This window comes from Myotis brandtii, unplaced genomic scaffold (assembly GCF_000412655.1).
Source record: "Myotis brandtii unplaced genomic scaffold, ASM41265v1 scaffold931, whole genome shotgun sequence".
Taxonomy (NCBI): domain Eukaryota; kingdom Metazoa; phylum Chordata; class Mammalia; order Chiroptera; family Vespertilionidae; genus Myotis; species Myotis brandtii.
This window is the reverse complement of record NW_005371843.1, coordinates 1,407,309-1,428,977: the sequence shown is the minus strand read 5'-3', so window position 1 is coordinate 1,428,977 and position 21,669 is coordinate 1,407,309. Positions and strand designations below refer to the sequence as shown.

Below are 21,669 nucleotides of genomic sequence, written 5' to 3'. Positions count from 1 at the left end.
TAAGCTAAATGGACACTCAAAGATTTTATAGCCTTGTGATTCTCTAGCTATATTCTTTTTAATTTATTATTTATTATTGTTATTTTTTAATCCTCACCCAAGGACAGATATATATATATATCCATATATAATATGTTTTCAAATTGATTTTTAGAAAGAAAGGGAGAGAGAGAGAAAACATTGATGTGAGAGAGAAACATTGATCAGTTGCTTCCCTTATACACTCTGACTGCGAATCGAACCTACAATATAAGCATGTACCCTGACTGGAAATTGAACCCTTCACTTTTTGGTGCAGGGGACAACACTCAACCAACCGGACTACTAGGCCAGAGTTCTAGCTGTATTCTTTGACCAAATTTACTCATAAGCCAGATTGTATTGCTTGCATTGAGTTTGTAAGAAATAACTGGGTTTAATTAGATCAAAACAGAGCATTACTACTTTATTGTAAAGTTTTTTATGACTGAACTTGGAAAAATAACTAAACATTTTTTTAAATGCTCAATGGTAGGAGATGCAGGAAACAGACCGTAGTTTCTAAAGCTCTTTTGCTGAAGAATAGGATAGAACAGGTCGGCAGGCCTTGAGTTGGAGAGCTCTACAGTTGCATGGAAACTAGGAAGATGTTGGGCTGTGCTTGGCAGATAGGGGTTTTGGTTGGTAGAGTGGAGTTCAGACACTGAAACCAAGTAAGAGCTGGGAACAAACCAAAGAGGAAATGGGGTGTACCCAGGTGAGCAGTCAGCAATCAGGAGGCTACAGGCACCCAAGGGCAAAGTAATATGAAGTTTCCAAAGTCTGAAAGGGCAGGTAATAAACTGAGAACACCACAGGGAGGGAAAACCAGGGAACCAGAAACTCAGCAAGCTGTGTGAGCACTGGCACCAACAACAAAGACCTCGATAACAGGGGCCAAGCCCTGTTTATGATGTAGTTGGAAAGGCATGAGCCAAAAGAATCTGACCTCAAATTCCTCCCCAACCACGCCTTGTGACCCCGAACTTCTAGCCCCGTGTCCCAGTTCCAGGCACAGAGAAAGGAGAAATGAATCACCAGGAGATTCAATTTCTCATGTACAGAATAAGGGTTTTACCTGCCTCCACAGGGTTGACATAAGGACACAAAAAAATGAATGTAGTAAAGATATCAGGAAATACCTAACATGCCTTGAACTAGTGCTCCGTAAATACTGGCTTCTCTTTCTTCTTTTCGATAAGGATCTTCCATATTTACTTTCAGCTGGGGCAGGAGACCAGAGAGGATTTGAGAACCAGTAAAGGTCAGTGGTTATGTAGGCTGAAAGGAAAGCGAGGAGCAGGAGAGAAAGCCTAAAATACTGACACGGGCCTGGGAATTTGCCAGGGGCAGGGAGGTGTATGTTTAAATTGTTGGTACCTTTCAGAAGTAGCTTTCAGCTGGAAATTCCTGTCAGGACAGGATTGTGGGATACTTTCTATTTTGAACTAAAATAACTTAATGCTTAAAAAAAATCCTGGTCAGTTTCTGTTTGCGATCCCTTGACCTTATTTTCATTGTCAATGAAGTTTCTTGTAGGAGCAATTGAGAGGAGTGTATATGTGTGCAATGGCTGGTATGGAGAGATAGGAGAACCATTTAGAAGCTGTGTTTGCAAAGCCAGTGTACTGTCTTTACTTACATAATGTGTTATTTAGGGTGGGCTTACAAAGGGGGGGGGAGTTGATAAAGATAATTTTCCACAATAAAAAGTTGATCTAAAATTAAATTCTGTGGTGTCATTTCCTTGGTTATAACCTTATGTTCCACATCCCTCCTCCACATGCCAGCGCCCTGAGGCTAAAATCCAAATTCTTTAATATGACAGATAAACATTTATGATCTTCCTGTAGCATAGTGTGTGGCCTCATCTTTTACTGCTCTACCTCTCCCGTACTAGCCTGAGGCCTAAGTAAGCTATTTAAAATTCCAATAGTATCCCATGTTCTCTTTTGGATTTTCATAAATTATTTTCACTCTACCTGCAATAATTTTCTTCTTCCACACTGTTTGTCTTCAAACTCCTACTTATGCTTTATATCCTACTTTGGAAGTCACTTCTTCCAGGAAGTCTTCCTCAAATCTCTTAAGGCTGGGCCAATTGTCTTCTTCACCATATGCTTCTATAGTTTCCAGTACTTGCTTCTATTGTGGAAAAAAAAAATCACATTGTGCAGTAATTATCTATATACTATTGCCCCCCCCGCCCCCCCCCCAAAAAAAACCCCACAAAAAACTGTGGATGTTGAGGGGACAAGAACTATCTGGTCAACCCTGTATCCCAAATACCTGAAAGAGAGTACATATTCAATAAATATTTGTTAATAAACTGACCCTGAGCAAAATATTTCCCAGCAACAAAAACAATCCAGAGCAACTTTGGTGATAATAGAGCACATATTGGAGCATCAGTAACTCTTGAATAAAACTAATTTAAATTGTGCAGATGCCAACAAAAAGCCTTTATAAGGCCATGAAGTACCATTATAGAATCAAACTTATATGTTTATGTACACAGGTGTGTGTCTGCTTTCATAAAAGCCTATTGAAATCATGAAAAAAATGGTAAAATTAGTTGGGATGTTAGAGGTTTTCCTGAAGCTCAAATGGGATAATACAGTGAAATATTAACATTGTACTGACACATAATAAGCAGTAATAAGTGGTGGTAACCACTTAATGTTGTTGTTATTATTAATGTCAGTGAAATGTTTAGTTTCCTGGGTTCTGTGATGACCATCCACCTGGACAATATCCTTCCTTGCTCTGCATTTGGCTGATCTCAGTTTAGGTTGCTGTATCCCCTCAGATCTCTCCTGCAATTAATTAGCTTTCCGCTCCTGGGTAATAGACTGAATAGTGTTCCTAAAGATATCCAGGTCCTAATGCCTGGATCCTGTGAACATTACCTTATATGGCGAAAGAGGCTTTGAAGATGTTATTAAATGAAGAATCGTGAGGTGAGAAGATTATTCTGGGTTATCCAGGTGAGTCCCAATGCAACCACAGGCATCCTTATGTGAGGGAGATTTGACAAACAGAAGAGGCAAGTGACCACTGAGGCAAGATGTTGTGCTGCTGGCCTTGATGATGGAGGAAAAGGTCCGTGAGCCAAGACATGCAAGAACTGCAGCCCTTGAGGATGGAAAAGCTAAGGAAACAAATTCCTCTCTAGAGACTCCAGAGGGAGCTTGACCCTCCCTATACCTTGATTTTGCCCAATAAACCTGATTTGGGGCTTCTTACCTCCAGAATTGTAAGAGAATAAATAGGTGGTGTTTTAATACACTACATTTGTGGTAATTTGTTACAGCAATACACCCTCCAAACCATGATGACCCATTCATTTGGTTTCCATAAGGACAGATGTTTTTCTGAACACTCCTGGCCTTTTGCCTCTTGGGTTGTTTCATGGGTAAATGCTATTTGCTGCCATAACCCCCTTCACTTCTTTTTTTCCGTTAGTATGCTGTTTGTTTTCCTCGCCACCTGCATCATCAGTTCTGTGAGGACAGAGTCCAGGTTTGTTTTGTTAGTCTTGGCTTCCTTAACCCTTTGCCTGGGGCATGATATTACATTCAAATGTGTGAAATTACCCATGGTAGACCATTGGCAGTTTCATATGATTCAATCTAAGGTTCTTAATTAAGGTGTGTTGAATAAAAACATCCAAGGAGAAGAGTAATTTAAGTTCTTTAAGTGTCAGGGACTGGTCCTGAACCCCATCCCCATCTCTTCAGTTCCCTAATCATGGAAGCCAGGAAGATCACGTGGGTGAGGGAGTCCCACGGCTAGAAGCCACGTCTCCGGTCATTTCTTGCCCTGTAAATACAATAGTTACATCTAATTACCGAATGCAAGCAAACTCAGTTATAAGACAAAAAACAGGACTCTGGATTTCATCATGTAGAGTGTTTTGCTGTAATTAGCTCATTAATTTTGGCAATAGCCCTACATATCGATGCTGTTTATTCTCACTTTACAGATAAGGACATTGAGACACAGAGGGTGTAAGTAGCTTATCCAGGGCCATGTTACTTGCTAGTGGCAGTGCTGTGATTTAAGCTCCGTATGATTCCAGACCCCACCCTCCATTGCCTTGAGAAGCACCAATTGAGGCAGAGGCATTAGTAGCACAAGGTAACATATGAGAGACTTGTGTGTGTCTGTCTCTGGGACACAGCACTTGAGGGAGGATTGATCTCTCAAATTTCATGAAAGGATTTTCTAGTACATCTGAGTACAATGAGCCCCAGTGTGAAAAGGATGCAGTTCTGCTGATAATTCTGTCCTGCAAACTAGTAAGTCATTTTCTGCACGCATAGGAGCTAATATTTATCACCAGAAAACTGGCATTTTACAAGACCTGTAAGTTTAAACAGTTCAGAAAGGTCACAGGAAACAAGAGGCAAAGAGAATGGGTCTGTTTGGAAATAAAACAACTGTATACAAAGCTTTCTTTGGAGAACTAATAATATTTGGGTAAAATTAGCAAATTTAGATTATTGTGTCATTATCAATAAGATTTTTTAGGATAATTTCCCTCAATAGGTTTATTTTCCCCTCAGGCTTAAGGTATAATTGAGAATTAAAATTGTATATATGTAAGGTGCACAGTGTAATAATTTGGTATATGTATAGCTGTGAAATGAATGCCAAAGTCAAAATAAGACACCCATCACTTTACATACTTTTCTATTATTTTTGTGGTAAGAACACTTAAGATGTACTCTCTTAGCAAATTTTAAGTGTACATTACAGTATTATTAACTACTAGAGGCCTGGTGCGGAAGCCAGGAAGATCACGTGGGTGAGGGAGTCCCACGGCTAGAAGCCACGTCTCCGGTCATTTCTTGCCCTGTAAATACAATAGTTACATCTAATTACTGAATGCAAGCAAACTCAGTTATAAGACAAAAAACAGGACTCTGGATTTCATCATGTAGAGTGTTTTGCTGTAATTAGCTCATTAATTTTGGCAATAGCCCTACATATCGATGCTGTTTATTCTCACTTTACAGATAAGGACATTGAGACACAGAGGGTGTAAGTAGCTTATCCAGGGCCATGTTACTTGCTAGTGGCAGTGCTGTGATTTAAGCTCCGTATGATTCCAGACCCCACCCTCCATTGCCTTGAGAAGCACCAATTGAGGCAGAGGCATTAGTAGCACAAGGTAACATATGAGAGACTTGTGTGTGTCTGTCTCTGGGACACAGCACTTGAGGGAGGATTGATCTCTCAAATTTCATGAAAGGATTTTCTAGTACATCTGAGTACAATGAGCCCCAGTGTGAAAAGGATGCAGTTCTGCTGATAATTCTGTCCTGCAAACTAGTAAGTCATTTTCTGCACGCATAGGAGCTAATATTTATCACCAGAAAACTGGCATTTTACAAGACCTGTAAGTTTAAACAGTTCAGAAAGGTCACAGGAAACAAGAGGCAAAGAGAATGGGTCTGTTTGGAAATAAAACAACTGTATACAAAGCTTTCTTTGGAGAACTAATAATATTTGGGTAAAATTAGCAAATTTAGATTATTGTGTCATTATCAATAAGATTTTTTAGGATAATTTCCCTCAATAGGTTTATTTTCCCCTCAGGCTTAAGGTATAATTGAGAATTAAAATTGTATATATGTAAGGTGCACAGTGTAATAATTTGGTATATGTATAGCTGTGAAATGAATGCCAAAGTCAAAATAAGACACCCATCACTTTACATACTTTTCTATTATTTTTGTGGTAAGAACACTTAAGATGTACTCTCTTAGCAAATTTTAAGTGTACATTACAGTATTATTAACTACTAGAGGCCTGGTGCATGAAATTCGTGCATGGATAGGGTCTCTAGGCCTGGCTGGCGATAAGGGCTGATCAGGGCCTTCTGGCTGCAGGCCCGGGCCTTCCTTTGTTCCATGCTGCCTGCTGGTGGTCAGCACACATCATAGCGAGTGGTCGAACTCCCAGTCAGTAGAACTCCTGAGGGGACAATTTGCATATTAGCCTTTTATTATATAGGATAGTTAACATAGTGTACATCCATAGAACATAGTCATCTTATAGCTGGAAACTTGTATCCTTTGACTAACAATTCTTCATTTCCCCTACCCCTTAGCTCCTGGCAACTACCATTCTACTCTCTGTTTCTATGACTATGACTTCTAAAATTCCACAAACAAGCCTTACCACCCAGTATTTGCCTCTTTACATCTGACTTATCATAATTAAGTTTTTTTAAAAATATTTTATTGATTTTTTACAGAGAGGAAGGGAGAGGGATAGAGAGTTAGAAACATCAATGAGAGAGAAACATCGATCAGCTGCCTCCTGCACACTCCCTACTGGGGATGTGCCCACAACCAAGGTACATGCCCTTGACTGGAATCGAACCTGGGACCCTTGAGTCCACAGGCTGACGCTCTATCCACTGAGCCAAACTGGCTAGGGCATAAATAAGTTTTTATATATATTTTTATATTGCAGACAATTTCCTAAGACCTACTATTTTATAAAATTAAACAAGGTTTAGCAAAAATATGTTTGGTGGGTTTTGTAATAGATATATAGATATATCACTGCCTTACTTGCAACCTGAATGCACTAATTGAGACCTTGGGGTTGTGTTATAGTGGAGGCTGTTGGTCTAGTCTACTGAGACTAAACTCATGATGCTGGTACATTTCTCATTGTCAACACTTGAAAACACAAATGTTTAAGGTGTTTTATTCTGGTGTATTTAGTTGAGCCTATTCTAAGCATCAAGAGACCAAGTTTACATGAAAAATGAAAAATGCCAAAGGTGAGGGAGTGTGCTGTGTCTTATCTCCTGCAGCGTGCGTTCCCACAGAGTAATATCCTTTTTACTATCTAGGGGAACACTGATGTTCAGATTCCCACTGCAATACCCTCTTGCAATTTCCTTCCTTATCACTCCAGAAATGAGACAGATGGTGAGGGGCACTTGGGATCCACATTTACTATATGTGTAATACTGTCTAAGCTAAGTGGAACTTTCAACTCAGTTTTGTCAAAGGCAGTATTTGTTGAAAGCCAGTGATTTACAAGACACATTGATAGTCACTGCAAAGACCTAAAGCTCTTGATTGATTGCTATTAAGCAACCTCCTTTTCTGGAGTACATCGGAAGTCGAGAGGGCTGCCTGTGAGCATTTATTATACTGGGAGGTTGGGATTGTGAATGGAGCTTAGTCAAAGGTGTGCTTCTCTAGGCCTGAGTCTATGCTTAGAAAGTCACTCAAATGAGAGAATTTGATAAATATTTACTGTGTAGGTGCTCTGTGCCTTTCTCTAAACACAAGCTCCAAAAAAAAAATTAACTGAATGGGCATTTATTGGGTATTTATAGAGCTCCTGTCATGTACCTGGCACTGTGTTGAGTGTAGGGGATTCACTGTAGAGCTTGATTCTCAGTCCCTGCCTCAAAGAACACGCACAAGATGACATGTGCAACAGAGGCAGCAGCAAGATGGTCAACAAAGGGGCAGGTACAAGACAGCAGAGCCCTGGTCAACTCAGTTTCCGCCACTATTTTCATTTGCTTCTCCAAACGTTCTTTCCCCACCTTGTCCACCGTGCTTTGCACCCAGGAGGCTGGTCTGTTATTGCTACTCCATGTAATTGCTGCCCCTTCCTTCTGGCTTCATGCTGAGCTTGGAGAGCACCCCTAGGGAACTGAAGAGGGGAAAACAGTGAGGTCATAATATTTACCCCTCACTCCTTCCCTGGGAAAGCCATTAAGAATTAATGTCTTTGAAACTGCTGAAAGTTATACAAACCCACATTTATATGTAAGATAATAATCAAAATAGGCAGTACATGTTGTCGACCAAGCATAAATTAATCAGGAGGCTTTGCTAAAATAAAAAATGACAAAGTTCTAATCAAGGGTTTTAGGATTTGCACATCAAAAACACTGCCAGGTAACACCAGAATGTCCTGAAGAAAACAGAAAAAGTTGAGAGTTCATACAGTAAAGCGTCATTTGAGAGGTTCCTGGGAAACTCAGAGTCCTTATGACTTGGATTAAATTTAGTTTTAAATCCTAGCTCTAGAAATCATCTCTATCTCTGTCTCTGTCTCTGTCTCTCTCTCTTTCACTGTCTATACACATCCTAGACCTAGCCTTTCCCCTTAATTAGCAACCCCCAGAGGCAGCAGAAGACAGTAGCTGGCCCTGACAATGGTGACACTGTCTGAACCTCTGGCAGGCTAAAGATCACATCTTGACATAAGTTATGTTTCAGCTCCTGAACACTAAGGTGGAAAGACCCCTGGCTACTTTCCCATGAGATGGACTGAGGGACTCCAGAAAAGACCTCAGAGCTGTCCTCAAGACCTGAAAAAATGATTCTTTACCCTTACCTCACCCCCAGCAAATCAGCTCCCAGCAGACCCCGGACCCTCTAACCCACAGTCTTGTGATTTTGCTCTATGTAATCTGTAACCTACACGCCACTGGGGAGTTTGGCCTTTTGAGCATTCGCTTCCCGTTCTGGGTGGTGCCTTTCATAATAAAATAGCCAATATTTCTCCACTGTAATTTTTAGTGTCTAGTGTTTGGCTCTGCTAGTGCCGGGTGGACGAACTCTCTCTGTTCTGTAACACTTGTTAAAATAGAATGTACCAAGAATAAAAGGCTAAAGTCAAGAAATTATTCTTACATCAGAGCCATTTCTTTGCATATTACTGTTCAATTGAGCAATATTTTTCTATTTCAGAACTCTTTTAATAACTAAATTGTCTCTTTAGATTTGGTTGTAATTCCAGGCTTGAAAATTAGGTAAGGGAAACATTTCTAATTTCATCTCAATTTTCCAGGCCATGCTCTTTTACAGGTTTATCATAAATTAAATATAAGCTCAAACAAATATGAAGTGAAGTGTCAAAAGCAAATTAATTCTATTGGGTGTCAGTGCTTGGGTCAATCAACACATGCCCAGATTTATTTCCCAGGTCTCTGCCAAATGTATAAGGGGAGAAGAGGAAGAGAAAGACAAGACTTCATCTCCAGCTTGCAGTTTGAACATGGGAGTGTGGAGGAATGGGATAAGTAAGTGAGCTCCAAAACGGGGCAGAGAGACTCAAATCCTGCCTTGGTCAGGTACTCACTGTCTGTATCTTTGTCTCTCAGATAGTTCCTTCCTTCACCTATAACAACGGTTCTCAACCTGTGGGTCACGACCTCTTTGGGGGTTGAACGACCCTTTCACAGGGGTCGCCTAAGACCATCGGAAAACACGTATATAATTACATATTGTTTTTGTGATTAATCACTATGCTTTAATTATGTTCAATTTGTAACAATGAAATTGGGGGTCACCACAACATGAGGAACTGTATTAAAGGGTCACGGCATTAGGAAGGTTGAGAACCATTGACTTATAACATGGGAGTGATGTTAGTTACTTTATAAACCTGTTGTCAGAGTGGCCTGTGATCCATGCCTAGCACTCTGCATACTTGGTACTCACTTCACAAAATTATCTCGAGAATTCATTTAAAGTTTTGAACTCAGGGGTGCATCAACGTACATTCACTTGACTGTGAGTTGAGAGAAGGGACACATCTTTGTATGCCTGGAACCAAGAACAAGGATTGTACAATGTAAGGAAGGGCTTCAACTGTATTCTGTGGATACAGAGTGAATATCTTCTCATCTTTCACATGTATGATCATCTTTTATCAGTTGCTATTATGGTTGCAATTGTATTTGACAAGAACGCAAGGCCCAGGAATTTTCCAATAGCTGGCTAACACCTTCATTAATTCACAATGCATATTCTAGGACAAATCATTCTGTTTATTTTTTTAAAAGGCTTTCCACCAAGTCCCGATATAGTATTCTTATCATATAATGCTATGAGAAAGCCTTTTTAGCATGGGCTATAGTCAGTAGGACAACTTATCTCCTTGGCCTCATTTCTCTAGATCTACATAATAATCTCAATTTTCCTTCTTACTACTATGATGGTGAGTAAAATAGATTTCCCCCAAAAGAAAGGAGAGCAATTATCTATTTAAATTTCTTGTACTAACAACGGAATAACATGGCCTGAGTTGTTCTTGGACTTGATCCCTGCAAAGCAGCAAGTCTAGTTTGTGGGGTTGATGTGTAAAAATAAGCCCTGAACACCAAACACTACTTCCTCACAATTGGCATCATAAATTAAAATTATCCTAGCCCCATCGCATTTCCCTCTTTCCAATGGGATAGATATAACTCTTCAGTTCTAGCATAGCCCTTGCTAATTTTATCATCTTGAAGCAGTTATTTATTATTCTCAAGTATTAATGTTTTTATCTGGAAATTAAGATATTTCATTTCAGGGGTGTTTGGGGGAGGAAAGAAAAGACTATAGAAGACATTTCTGGAATGTAGCCAGTACTGAAATAGTGTTAATTCTCTTACAAAGCTTTTTTTCAGGTTAGTTTGCTTTTACTATCTATTAGTCACCTTGACCTTAAAATTTTATGATACAAACCAAAAGCAGAGGTTAGTGGGGAAAATAGGAAAACAAAAAGGTGAAAAGATAATATGCCAACTGGATATATACCCCAATGAACAGTCATTGCCTGTCTGTCCAGTCATTTTTCCCTCTTTCTGGAAATTGTTTCTCCACTCTCACTCCCTCCTTCTGGGAAATGGTCTTTCTCCCATTTTGGCCATCTAGTCTGAACGGGAGCTGGCACTTCTTATAAGTCTCAGCCACACGTAAGGATCTGAGATGAGTCAATAAATCCAGAGTGACACTACTCACTGCCTGACCTTAGCTGATGGGTCTGGGAATGAACCCTTCACTCAAACTGGACAAACTAGTTTTTTAACGTGAAAAAGAGACAGCAGGAGTCAATCATTTTCTGGTGATGATAATGAAAGATTGAAGATGGAATTGCTGCCAGATTCTATATTTTGTGTTAGTGGGAAAACCTTTCCTAAGAAAATAAAGCCAACATGTGGATAGAAAACATGTAGTGTTTTCTGGAGACATTGAAGTTTCTATTCCCAATTGGCCCCTGGGCCATATTTGCTTTTTTGTGTGGTTACAAGTCTTCCAATAAATTCCTTTTTTTTTTTTTTTTTTTGGCTCAACTAGTTTTCTGTTGGCTTGCTGTCACTTTTAACTAGAAGTAAACCTGACTTAGAAAATCCTTTACAAAAAATAAAGACCCCATAAATCCTCACTCCAGGGCCAACAGGAGGTTCTAGAATGTGAGTGAATAAGAGAGCCTGAAGTCAGGGCTGTTGAAGAGTGGATATTGCCCTTATCTGGCTCTAAAAATGGACCTAAGTTGTCAGGGATTGAAGATAGGGGCAAAGAAAATGTTGGGAGGTAAGAGGCCATCCATAGGAATCTTCTAGCCATTAGGAGCACAATCAGAGAGTAAACAATAAAAATAAAAAACATTCAGGCAAATAGAAGGAGTCAAGAGCCAGAGTCTGTGAGAAACATAATTAAAGGAGCAAACAGGCTAGAATGGGTAGTTGTATCAGTACCTGAACATCAGCATCTGGATCACAGATCCTGCTATGATACAAAGAAGCCAGTGCTCTGATTATAAGGTGACTGTGAAACCACATGCAGAAGGGAAAGGCGCTGTTAAATGGATGTTTGGAAGTGGACAGAATATCATCTCACCCAAGACAATGATTTCAAGAAGACAATTTTCAAATGATGTTTTCATTCTTCATTTGTATCATCTGTTGATCCGAAGTAGGCACTTCTAGCTCATGAGTGAGGCTCTAAAGTAAAAAAAAAAAAAATAAAAAAATTTAAAGAAGTTATAAGTTATATTCCCACTTTTAGAATACTTGGCATATAAAAATTCAAATTTGCAAGGTTATTATTTTTTTACCTGAAGGATTATTTATTTTGCAAAAGATTTACTATAGTGTTTCTTTAATCTAGGTAACAACCTTTCCCCAAAATAGTTAAATATGAGTCACTCATATTGTATTTAACATTTCAGGATACATCTCTTATATAAAGAAAGCAAACCTGTAAACACAAATAAGTTGTCCAATGGAGTTAATATTGCATGGTTTTGTCTGCTGTAATGATATGTAAGAGTTCAAAATTTGGACATAAACTCATCTCATTCCAGATTACTATTTTAACAGTTCTCAGATGTGCTGTATATGTTGATTCATTCATACCATCAAGAGGAAGAAGTTATAGATCTTTCAGTGGATCTTCAGAACTCAACATTCAAGGTTATAAATTCACTAATATTATAGCAAGCACTATCGTATGGCGAATAATAACCATCATCTCTTATATGAATAGTCCTTTGGAACAAAGAACTCTTTCCCACTTATAATCTTACATGCCTTATTGCAATCCTTTGAAGCAGGTACTCTAGGCACCCCCTCCCCCCTTTTTTTAAGAATGATAAAATTGAGGCTGGAACATTAAATGACTTGCCCAAGATTATACATGGGAATAGTAAATAGGAGAGCCAAGATCCATTTCCATTTCTTTTGACTATGTTGCTTTCCAGTACAATACAGCTGCTTCACAACAAAATACCTTATCTGTCCTTAAATGAGCTGTCTGAGATAGTTTACAAATGACAGTAACAACTTCCTCTTAAGGCAGTTTTCTGTTCTCCAAGCATGATACTGTGTAATTGGCCCAGGACTGAACTTCTGGATAATTGCTCTGAAATCAAAGCCTAAAATGCATTTAAGCAATTTCTCAATTACTTGGCACCAAACTTCTCTTGGATATGATTCTGCTGTCTGATATTTGATAGACATGCCCCAATTTCTATCTGGTAATTTAACTCATACTATTTGTCTATGTTAAACTGATTTAGCAAAATATGTTTATTCTACAGAGTAGAATTTTTGTTTGTTAAATTTGCATGAATACGTTGGAAAAGAATTTTAAAAACTTGAATCTGTATTTAAATATTTGGATATTTTATTATATGTTAAGAGATTTTATTACATCTTTAGATGCTTATGTGTGCACCATGAATATATATTTCTGTGAGGCTGAGAAATATATAATCATTGTGTTTATAGCAATGTGTTTGCTTTATTGAACAAATCTCAGGCTAAAAATTCACTAGAGGCTAAGAATAATCATATGAGACAATGAGCTTGCTTTGGTTTAATAGCTGGGTAGATTTAGGAAAGAACAAAATATTACATTGTTAGAAATAAAACACTTTTTTGGTATTAATAAAAAGTATTGGGAAAGTTAGAATGAGCTTATAATTTCAGGCAAGAAAACAATTGGGAAATAGAAAAATAGTTGATTAGGTTGCTTAATAAATAGCTAGGAAAAAATGACTCTTCTGTATTCAAACAGCTCCACCATATCACTGCAATTCCCCAGTTGGGAATGTTTAATTATGTATTAAAACACTGTTTGCACTAGGGAATGGATATCATTAAGCTTACCACTTTCTCATTACAGTCTTATATATACACTTACAAGTTAAAAAAAATGAAAGAACTTGTCACTTCACACTAGAGAATTTAGAGGGTCTAGAGCATTAAGTAGCCATTATTCATCTTTAAAATCTATGATAACTCAATCATATTATTGTTGGTGACATTCAGAGAGTCCCTTAGTGAATATGTTCAATCTCCAGCTAACTTGTGAAAAGATAAAGGTTTGTCTGAAATAAGCTTGCTGCAATAGTTGCCTCCATTTTAAAATCATTATGTGGTCAGGTTATTTGCTGAGGCCTGTTTCTTCAGTCAAAGTGTGTATGCACAAGACATTTAATTTATTTCATTTAAATTTGCTATTTACAGGACAAATCTTACAACAAGGATTTTATGCTTGGAAAAGTTCTCTTGAAATAACTGCTTGTTTTGTTAAATTTACAGTGTTGCCATATACAGCCAGTTTTTCCAATAAATGCTATATTAACAGGATAATTATTTACATATGGACTTCATTTTATAATAGGAAAATCCAAGCCTTTCATGTATTGTATCAGTCACACTATGCCACATAATTAAGTCAATACAATGTACCCGTGCACACTTAAAATATAGGCAGTTATAAACATTTCTTCACAAACATTTGGCCCATATTCATAGCCTTAGGAGAGTATCTCTCAAGGGAAACCAACTACTTTTGGCATTTTATCCCATCTTGGAGTGAGTGAGATATTTGTGGGTTGGATTCCAAATGTTATTGAAGTTGCCTAGCTACCACATCTCAGCAGAAGGAGAAACTGAGAATTTTGACAGCAATTGGCCATGTCGCAAATTAACATGGGCCTTTCTGACAGCTGGGTGATAGGGAGTTCTCCATTTCCACCTACAGTAGCTCTTGTGCGTATGACTGACTATGGGCACCTGCTAAGGTGAACAGTCTTCACTTGCTCCTGATTCACATCAAGTTTTAGTAGCTGTCAGGTCTCGAGGAACCGAGAGTGAATTAAAAAGTCAGTGAACAAATATTTCTGAACCCTGACCATGTGCCAGGATATGATACAGGGATACATAAGTCCTAATCTGAGGGAGTGGGGATAACAAGGGAAATTTCCCTGAGTTGGAGATCATTAATTTGTAACATGAAGAGGACGTTGGCACAGAAAAGAGGAGCAAATGCCTATATGTTGACTCAGGGAAATAAGCATTGTGTGTTCAAAGATCTCAGGAAAGCTTCATAGGGCTGAAAAGACAATCATATGAAAGGAGCAAGAAGCAATTCTGGGCTGATTCTTAAAAGGTCTTAAAAGGATTATTAAGGATTTTTAGATTTAATCTTAAAATAATAAGAAGTTATCAAAGGGCCATAACAGGAGTTTCATTATTCATGATTATGGTTTTAAAGAGATCCTGTTGGCTACTACGAGGAGAGTGGGTCAGTGGTGGCATGAGAGTGACAATATTAGATGCAGGAGACCAATTAGAAAGATATTATATTGTCACTAGAGGCCCAGGCATGAAATTCGTGCACTGGGGGGGAGGGTCCCTCAGCCCGGCCCGTGCCCTCTCATAGTCTAGGAGCCCTGTCCCTCAGCCCGGCCTGTGCCCTCTCATAGTCTAGGAGCCCCACGATTGATCACCCCAAAGAGGTAGGACCTGCCCACCTGGCCGGGGCTCTGTGATGGATTGCCCCCACAGAGGGAGGTCCTGCCCACCCGCCACAGCCCGCTGCTCGGTGGCCTGGGCCTCCCTCTTTGGGGCAATCGTAGAGCCCCCCAATTGATCGATCGCCCCACTGGCCGGTGGCCTGTGGCCTGGGCCTCCCTCTGCAGGGCAATCATGGGGCAATGGCTGGGCCCCCGCCCAATCGCATTACACCCACCTGGCTGGCCTGGTGCCAGTGGGTGTCATAGCGTGGTTGGTCATTCTGCTGTTTGGTCATTAGGTCGATTTGCATATTACGCTTTTATTATTATAGATTATATTATTGCACCCAGAAGATGGCAGAGCCATGTACTAGATTGGTGCCACCAGGGACTGGATAACTACCTGTGCAAAGTGATGAAAGGGAGGTGGGGATCGAGGAGGAATACGTGTTCTCCTGGACGCCTATGAGCAACAGGAAGAGCAGGAATCTTTGGGAAAGCAGAGTTCTAGGTGCTCATGAGAAACCCAAATGGAAAGGCTGTGTAAACAGATGGATCGATAATTCATGGACTCAGACATAGATTTGAATGGGAGTTATACATAGTAATGGAAGTTTTGAAAATGTTAGTGATTGCCTAGGAAGACATCACTGGACAAAGTCCCAAGGAATTCCAACATCTCATTGCCACTAGGAGAGGTGTGGATAATGGAGACTAGAGTGGCCAGAGAAACAGAAGAAAAAGATCAAAAGTAGAGGCATCAGGAAAGCCAAATGAAATCATTGTTTCAAAAAAAGGAAAATCATTATTGTATAAGGCTAAGAGATAGGATGAAATGCAGACTGAAAAGTATAGTTTAGTGAGGTTTACTTTTAAAGGTGTACTGTTTAAAATATCAGTGACCTGGTGGGAACAATTTTAGTGGAATGGTAGAAATAGAAAGTTAAGAGGTGAATGAGATGTGACTATAGACAACACTGTAAAATTTTGTTGTTGAAAAGAAGTTAGGATAGTAACTGGAATGATAGTTAGCCTTTTAAATAAAAAAATACATGTATACATACATACATACCTTTATACATATATACATACATGTATGCATACATACATATAAAGAACAGGTGCACACATTGGACTGATGATAGAGAGGAGAGATACAATAACTAATCATGCTAGGTTCCTAAGAACATCAACAAAATGATGAAAATTTTTTTCATCATTCATACTTGGGTTGAGTCAATGTGTTTGTGTTAGGTTCCAAATTACCTTAACAGCAGCATTTTTGAAAAAGCAAGTAAAATTTGGGAGATTTGACTATTTATGTAGGTTTCAAGACCAGAAGTTGAGGCAAATTTCATCTAATGGCTTCTATTTTTCTGAAAATTTGGGGAATTACTTGAGGTCCTCTGCTGAGAGGGAGTGGGGATAAGAAGACATGAAATGCTTGAGAAATGTAGAAAAAGAATTATTGTAAGAAGGAAATGTGTACAATGACTATAATGATAGGGTGGGCCTTGTAATCATACTAAGGGCTAAGTTGAGAAAGCTGAACACACACTCACAGTGATAGCCATTTGCCCAATGATGTGACCTTCCCCCGGAAGCACTCATCAACCAGGTATAAAACAGAAGGGTAGCTGGATTCTTAGCGATTGGTTAGCTATTTGTCACAGTAGAGCAATGAAACGCAAGAGAGCAAGGGAGTTTAGGATATTAGTGTGTCATACTATGAAATCAAAATGAACAGAAATAAAACTTTTTTAAAAAAGATAACACTGGAAAAATAGAAGACTTAATTTCTTTCCCATCAGAAAACACACACACACCCCTCTATCTTATTTATTCTCCCTTAATGCTTGCCTTCAGTGCTCTTCTGTGGGATATGAAACATTGACATACTTTTCAAGGTTTAAAAAAACATACATATAGAAAAAAAATGAATATGAAATCCTGAGTGGCCACATTGAAATGGAGACCTCATTTCATTCAGTCAATAAAGTTGTGCAAATTTGAAAAGCAAATGATAGCACACGAGCTTTTATGTTAGTTAACATATACCATACTTGGGTTGAGTCAATGTGTTTGTGTTAAGTTCCAAATTACCTTAACAGCAGCATTTTTGAAAAAGCAACTGATATAATACCTTTCCCTCATGTTCTGAAACATTTCATATAAATCAGTATGGAAGCAGATTCCTTCATTCACACTGTCGCCTAAAAAACAGACAAAGGCCCCAGAGCGAAATAATTCAAAGTTACTGTTCCCTCAGCAATTATAAATTGCATGTGTTCAGCTGATGTTTCTGGCCTGAGTAGACAAAAAGGTGGTACTAAAAATGAAATGGAGGGATTTTAATGGAGAACAAGATGATCTGAGGGTTTGCATTTTTTTATTATATGAATAGTATAAGGCTTTGAATTTTCTTCTTACTTTTTCAAATAAAGAAGTAAATAAACTGAAACATTCACTATATATGTTACTTTGTCAAAAGGCCAAACTCTTGGTTTGAACCATAATGACCTTATACATGATTCCCTACAAAGTGCTAGGCATACATGAGAAAACCAATGAGTATTTTCAGATTACACATAGTTGAATCTGGTCATATATAAGTAGGGTGATCATCTGTCCTAGCTTGCTTGGGACTGAGGGGTCTTGAACTTTTAGTCTTACAACTGGGACTTTTGGGGCAAATCTGAAAGATTTATTCACCCTTTAAGGAGCCTGGCTAATTATGACCCTTGATGGGGGGAAGTGTTATCTTTACATATGTGTATTTTTAAAATTTGTAAGTAACCGTCCCCAAATCATTCAAAACTGATTCTGTTGATTATTTATTTATTTCTAGTTTCATTGTGCTAGAGGTCTGGCGCATGAAATTCGTGCATGGGTAGGGTCCCTAGGCCTGGCCTGTGATCAGGGGCATCTTCCCCAGCTGCTGACAGCCGGCCCTGCCCCCGCCCCCCCAGTTCCCTATTTGCCATTGGGCGATTGGAGCCTGCTGGTTGGGAGGAGGGACCAAGAGGTTGGCTGTTCATGCCTGCTCGCCAGCCCCGCCCCCTGCTGCCAGTTGCCCTCTGTATGTGGGGTGACCCGTGGGGCGGGGGCTTTGGCCTGGCACTGCCCGCATCTGCTGCCACCCACCCCCAGTTCCCCGTTCGCCATCAGGTGATCATGGCCTGTGGGCTGGGGACAGCTCCTGCTTTAAGTGTCTGCCCCCTAATGGTCAGTGTGTGCCATAGAGACTGGTTGTTCTGCCATTTGGTCAATTTGCATATTATCCTTTTATTATATAAGATTATTGACATATCACATTGTGTAAGTTTAAGGTGTACAATGATGATTTGATATATGTATATATTGCAAAATGATTACCACAATAATGCTAGTTAATACATCCATGACCTCACATAATTAGAATTTTTCATGTGTTTAGAACATTTAAAATCTACTCTCTTAACAACTTTTAAATATATAATACAGTCTTGTTAACTATAGTCACCATGCAGTAAATTACACCATCAACACTTATTCATCTACTAGAGGCCCAGTGCATGAAATTCATGCACTGGGGGCAGGGGGTCCCCTCAGCCCTGGCTGCCCCCTCTCACAGTCTGGGAGCCCTCAGGGGATGTCCTACTTAGGCCCACGGGGAGTGGGCCTAAGCCGCAGTCTGGCCTCCCTCTGCAGGAGGCAACCAGGCTTATCAGGGGAAGGCATCACCCTCACCACCCCCCGCTGCTGCTGCCACTGCCGGCCACCACAGCCGCCAAATTGTTTTCATCAACATGGAGAGGGAAAGACAGAGAGAAACATCAATGTGAGAGGCACACTTTGATTGGTTGCCTCCTGCATGAGCCCTGACCTGGGCCCTGGCCAGGGAGGAGCCTGCAACCTAGGTGCATGCCCTTGATCAGAATCAATCCAGCCCCCCCTGCAGGTTTGTGTCACCACTCTGGCCCTAGCAGCCCAGCGCCGCAGCCACAGGGCTGGGACTGGGGGCTGGCCCCACTGCATGTTGTTCTCTCCGGCTCTGGGGCTGGGCGTGGGCCGCCCTGTCTGTTGTTCTCTCAGGCTCTGGGCCCACCCCAGGCCCCTTTTCCTGAGCTGGCTGTGACCATTATGGTGTCCTGGCCTAATTTGCATATTACCCCTCTCTCTCTATATATATATAGATTGACCCCTCAAGATATCTACTTGATTTTACTTGTCCCTTTAAGGCATGTTTCAAGCGAGGAATGGGTCTCATGCTGTTTATATGCTTGGCACCTCAGAATAATGCCCACATTAGGCACTTCATACATAGAGATTTAACAGGACAGTGATTTGTCAAGAAAAAAAAAAGAGAGAACTGACAGATACCACCATGTAAGAAATGCCTTTTCTTTTTCCAGGTCCCTGACTCTCAGATATACATGGAAATGGAAAATTTCTATAATCTCTGCTTTGTAAAATTTATCTTGGGGATAAAAACATATGAGAAATTTTTAGCTCCATGACTGAACAAAGTTTTATGAACCAGGATGCAACAACTTGGTAATAAAAGCATTTTCTTAATCAGAGCCAGAGGTTGCTGTGTTGTGATAACAAAGCCAATTTTCAGCCCTCCACCACCCTTTTTATTCCCTAGTCAATGAAATCGCTGTGCCTTCATGTATTTTTCAATATCTAACTGAAGCATTAGACATGTAGGTTTTCATAAAACCGAAACTCTTCCTTTTCATGAAATCTTTTATAAATACTCCAAACTAATCAAACCAGTTAGTCTACATTCTTGGTAGAGCATTACCTGCTTCTTGACACAAGGAAGTAAAAATACATAATATATATAAAGCAGTGTTGGATCAACGCCATGTACCTTAATGTTTGCTGACATTTGAGACCAAAGATCAGAAAACTCCTTTCAGCTGTCATATTCTCGTTCAGCTATGCGATTGATTCAGTGAATGAGATATTAATTCCACTGATAGAGTGTAAATGGGAAAAGGAGCAATGCAGAAATATTAGTGGGTGGCCTTTCCTGTCTTTTAAGAGTGGGAGCAGCGCAAGCTGTTGCACAAGAGAATGAGGCGTGGGCCGTCCAGGGAACAGGCGTGGTGTTTATTGCCAGTGGAAGGAGAGGTTCTGCTGCTGCATAGACTTGTCTGAAGAGTGGTGGAATCATAAAACAGTTTTATCGTCATGCTAGTTATAGCCTCATTTTTATAACATTGAACGAGTTCCGTAGTGGCAGATATTCTCAGATGATTGGAAATATTTATATCAATAATAGTTGCTTATTTTAAAAACAGTATATTTGCTAGTTTTCATGCCTGCTTCCTAACAAATACTAGTACACCATCTTTTTGCCCATTTTATTTTAAGAACTGTGGTGATTGTCAGGGGCAGGGGGTTGGGAAGAGGCAGAGGAAGGTATAGGGGGGATAAATGGTGATGGACAGAGACTTGACTTGAGGTGGTGAACACATAATAGAGTGTACAGATTATGTGTTGTGGATTTGTGCACTTGAAACTTATATAATTTGTTAACCAGTGTCATCCCAATAAATTTACTAAAAATATAAAAAGATAAAATACAGCATTGTCAAAGTGAGGGTCCCAGGCCATGTAATTTTTGTCCTGAAATAAAACAAAAACAAAACAAAACAAAAAAAAGAACTGCATTTAGAAGAAATGTCTGATTTAAGGTATTTTAACTTAGGGAATTATAGTTAAATTAATATGAATTTCTGTTGCAATTTGAAATGAGTTTAGAGAGGTTTTGATGGGTTGTGTCTACCCATTGGCTATTGGAATAATGTATTAATTTCCTATTGCTATTGTAAGAAATTAAAATCAGTGGCATCAAACACCATAAATTTATCTTAAAGTCCTGAAAGGCATATATCCATGAAATACATAAGAACATGATCAGAGAAGGTTTTTTTCATAATAGCTCCAAACTGAAAACACCCCACTGAGATGACAGTATATGAGTGGATGAACAAATTGTGACCCTATTCAGCAGTGTAAACTACTGATAATATGGAACTACATGGATGAATCTCCAAACATGCTGATCAAAAGAGGCAGGACAGGAAAGAGTACATTCTGTGTGCTTCCTTTTATATAAAGTTTTGGAATAGACAAAACTAATTTATTGCCATAGAAATCAAAACTGCTTTCCACAGGTTGGAGGTATTGATTGGAAAGGAATGTGAGGAGAGTTTCTGGGATAATGGAGGTATTCCAGATCTTGATGATGGTATTGGATACAGGGGTATATGCATTTGCCACAACTCAATTCACTACATTTCTAAAAAGTGTGAATTATACTAATTTTTCCTTAATAAGCAAATAAAATACCATACACTGAAAATACAGCATTATTCTAATTTAATTTTAAATCATGTACGTATATTTTATGTTTTCCATAAATTACTTGAAGTACATAAATTGATTTCTGAACAAAGTTATCTTCAAGTGGTAAAATCATTGATTTTTTTTGTTTCTTTACATTTTCAATATTTTTTTACAATTTGTATTTTATTATAAAATCACTTCATAAACACTGTCAGGTCTATGATAAGAATATCTGTAATATTT

At 39.2% G+C, this 21,669-nt stretch overlaps 1 long non-coding RNA gene across 1 annotated transcript in view; it reads right to left on the bottom strand.

Moving 5' to 3' along the window:
- Positions 1 to 4,808: 4,808 nt before the first annotated feature.
- LOC102246843 overlaps positions 4,809 to 21,669 on the bottom strand; it is a 21,149-nt gene continuing 4,288 nt past the window's right edge. The window contains exons 2-4 of the long non-coding RNA XR_314689.1: positions 11,679 to 11,782; positions 7,604 to 7,713; positions 4,809 to 4,876 (exon numbers count right to left, since the gene is read on the bottom strand). This is a non-coding gene — a long non-coding RNA (uncharacterized LOC102246843). The remainder of the gene's footprint in view (positions 4,877 to 7,603; positions 7,714 to 11,678; positions 11,783 to 21,669) is intronic.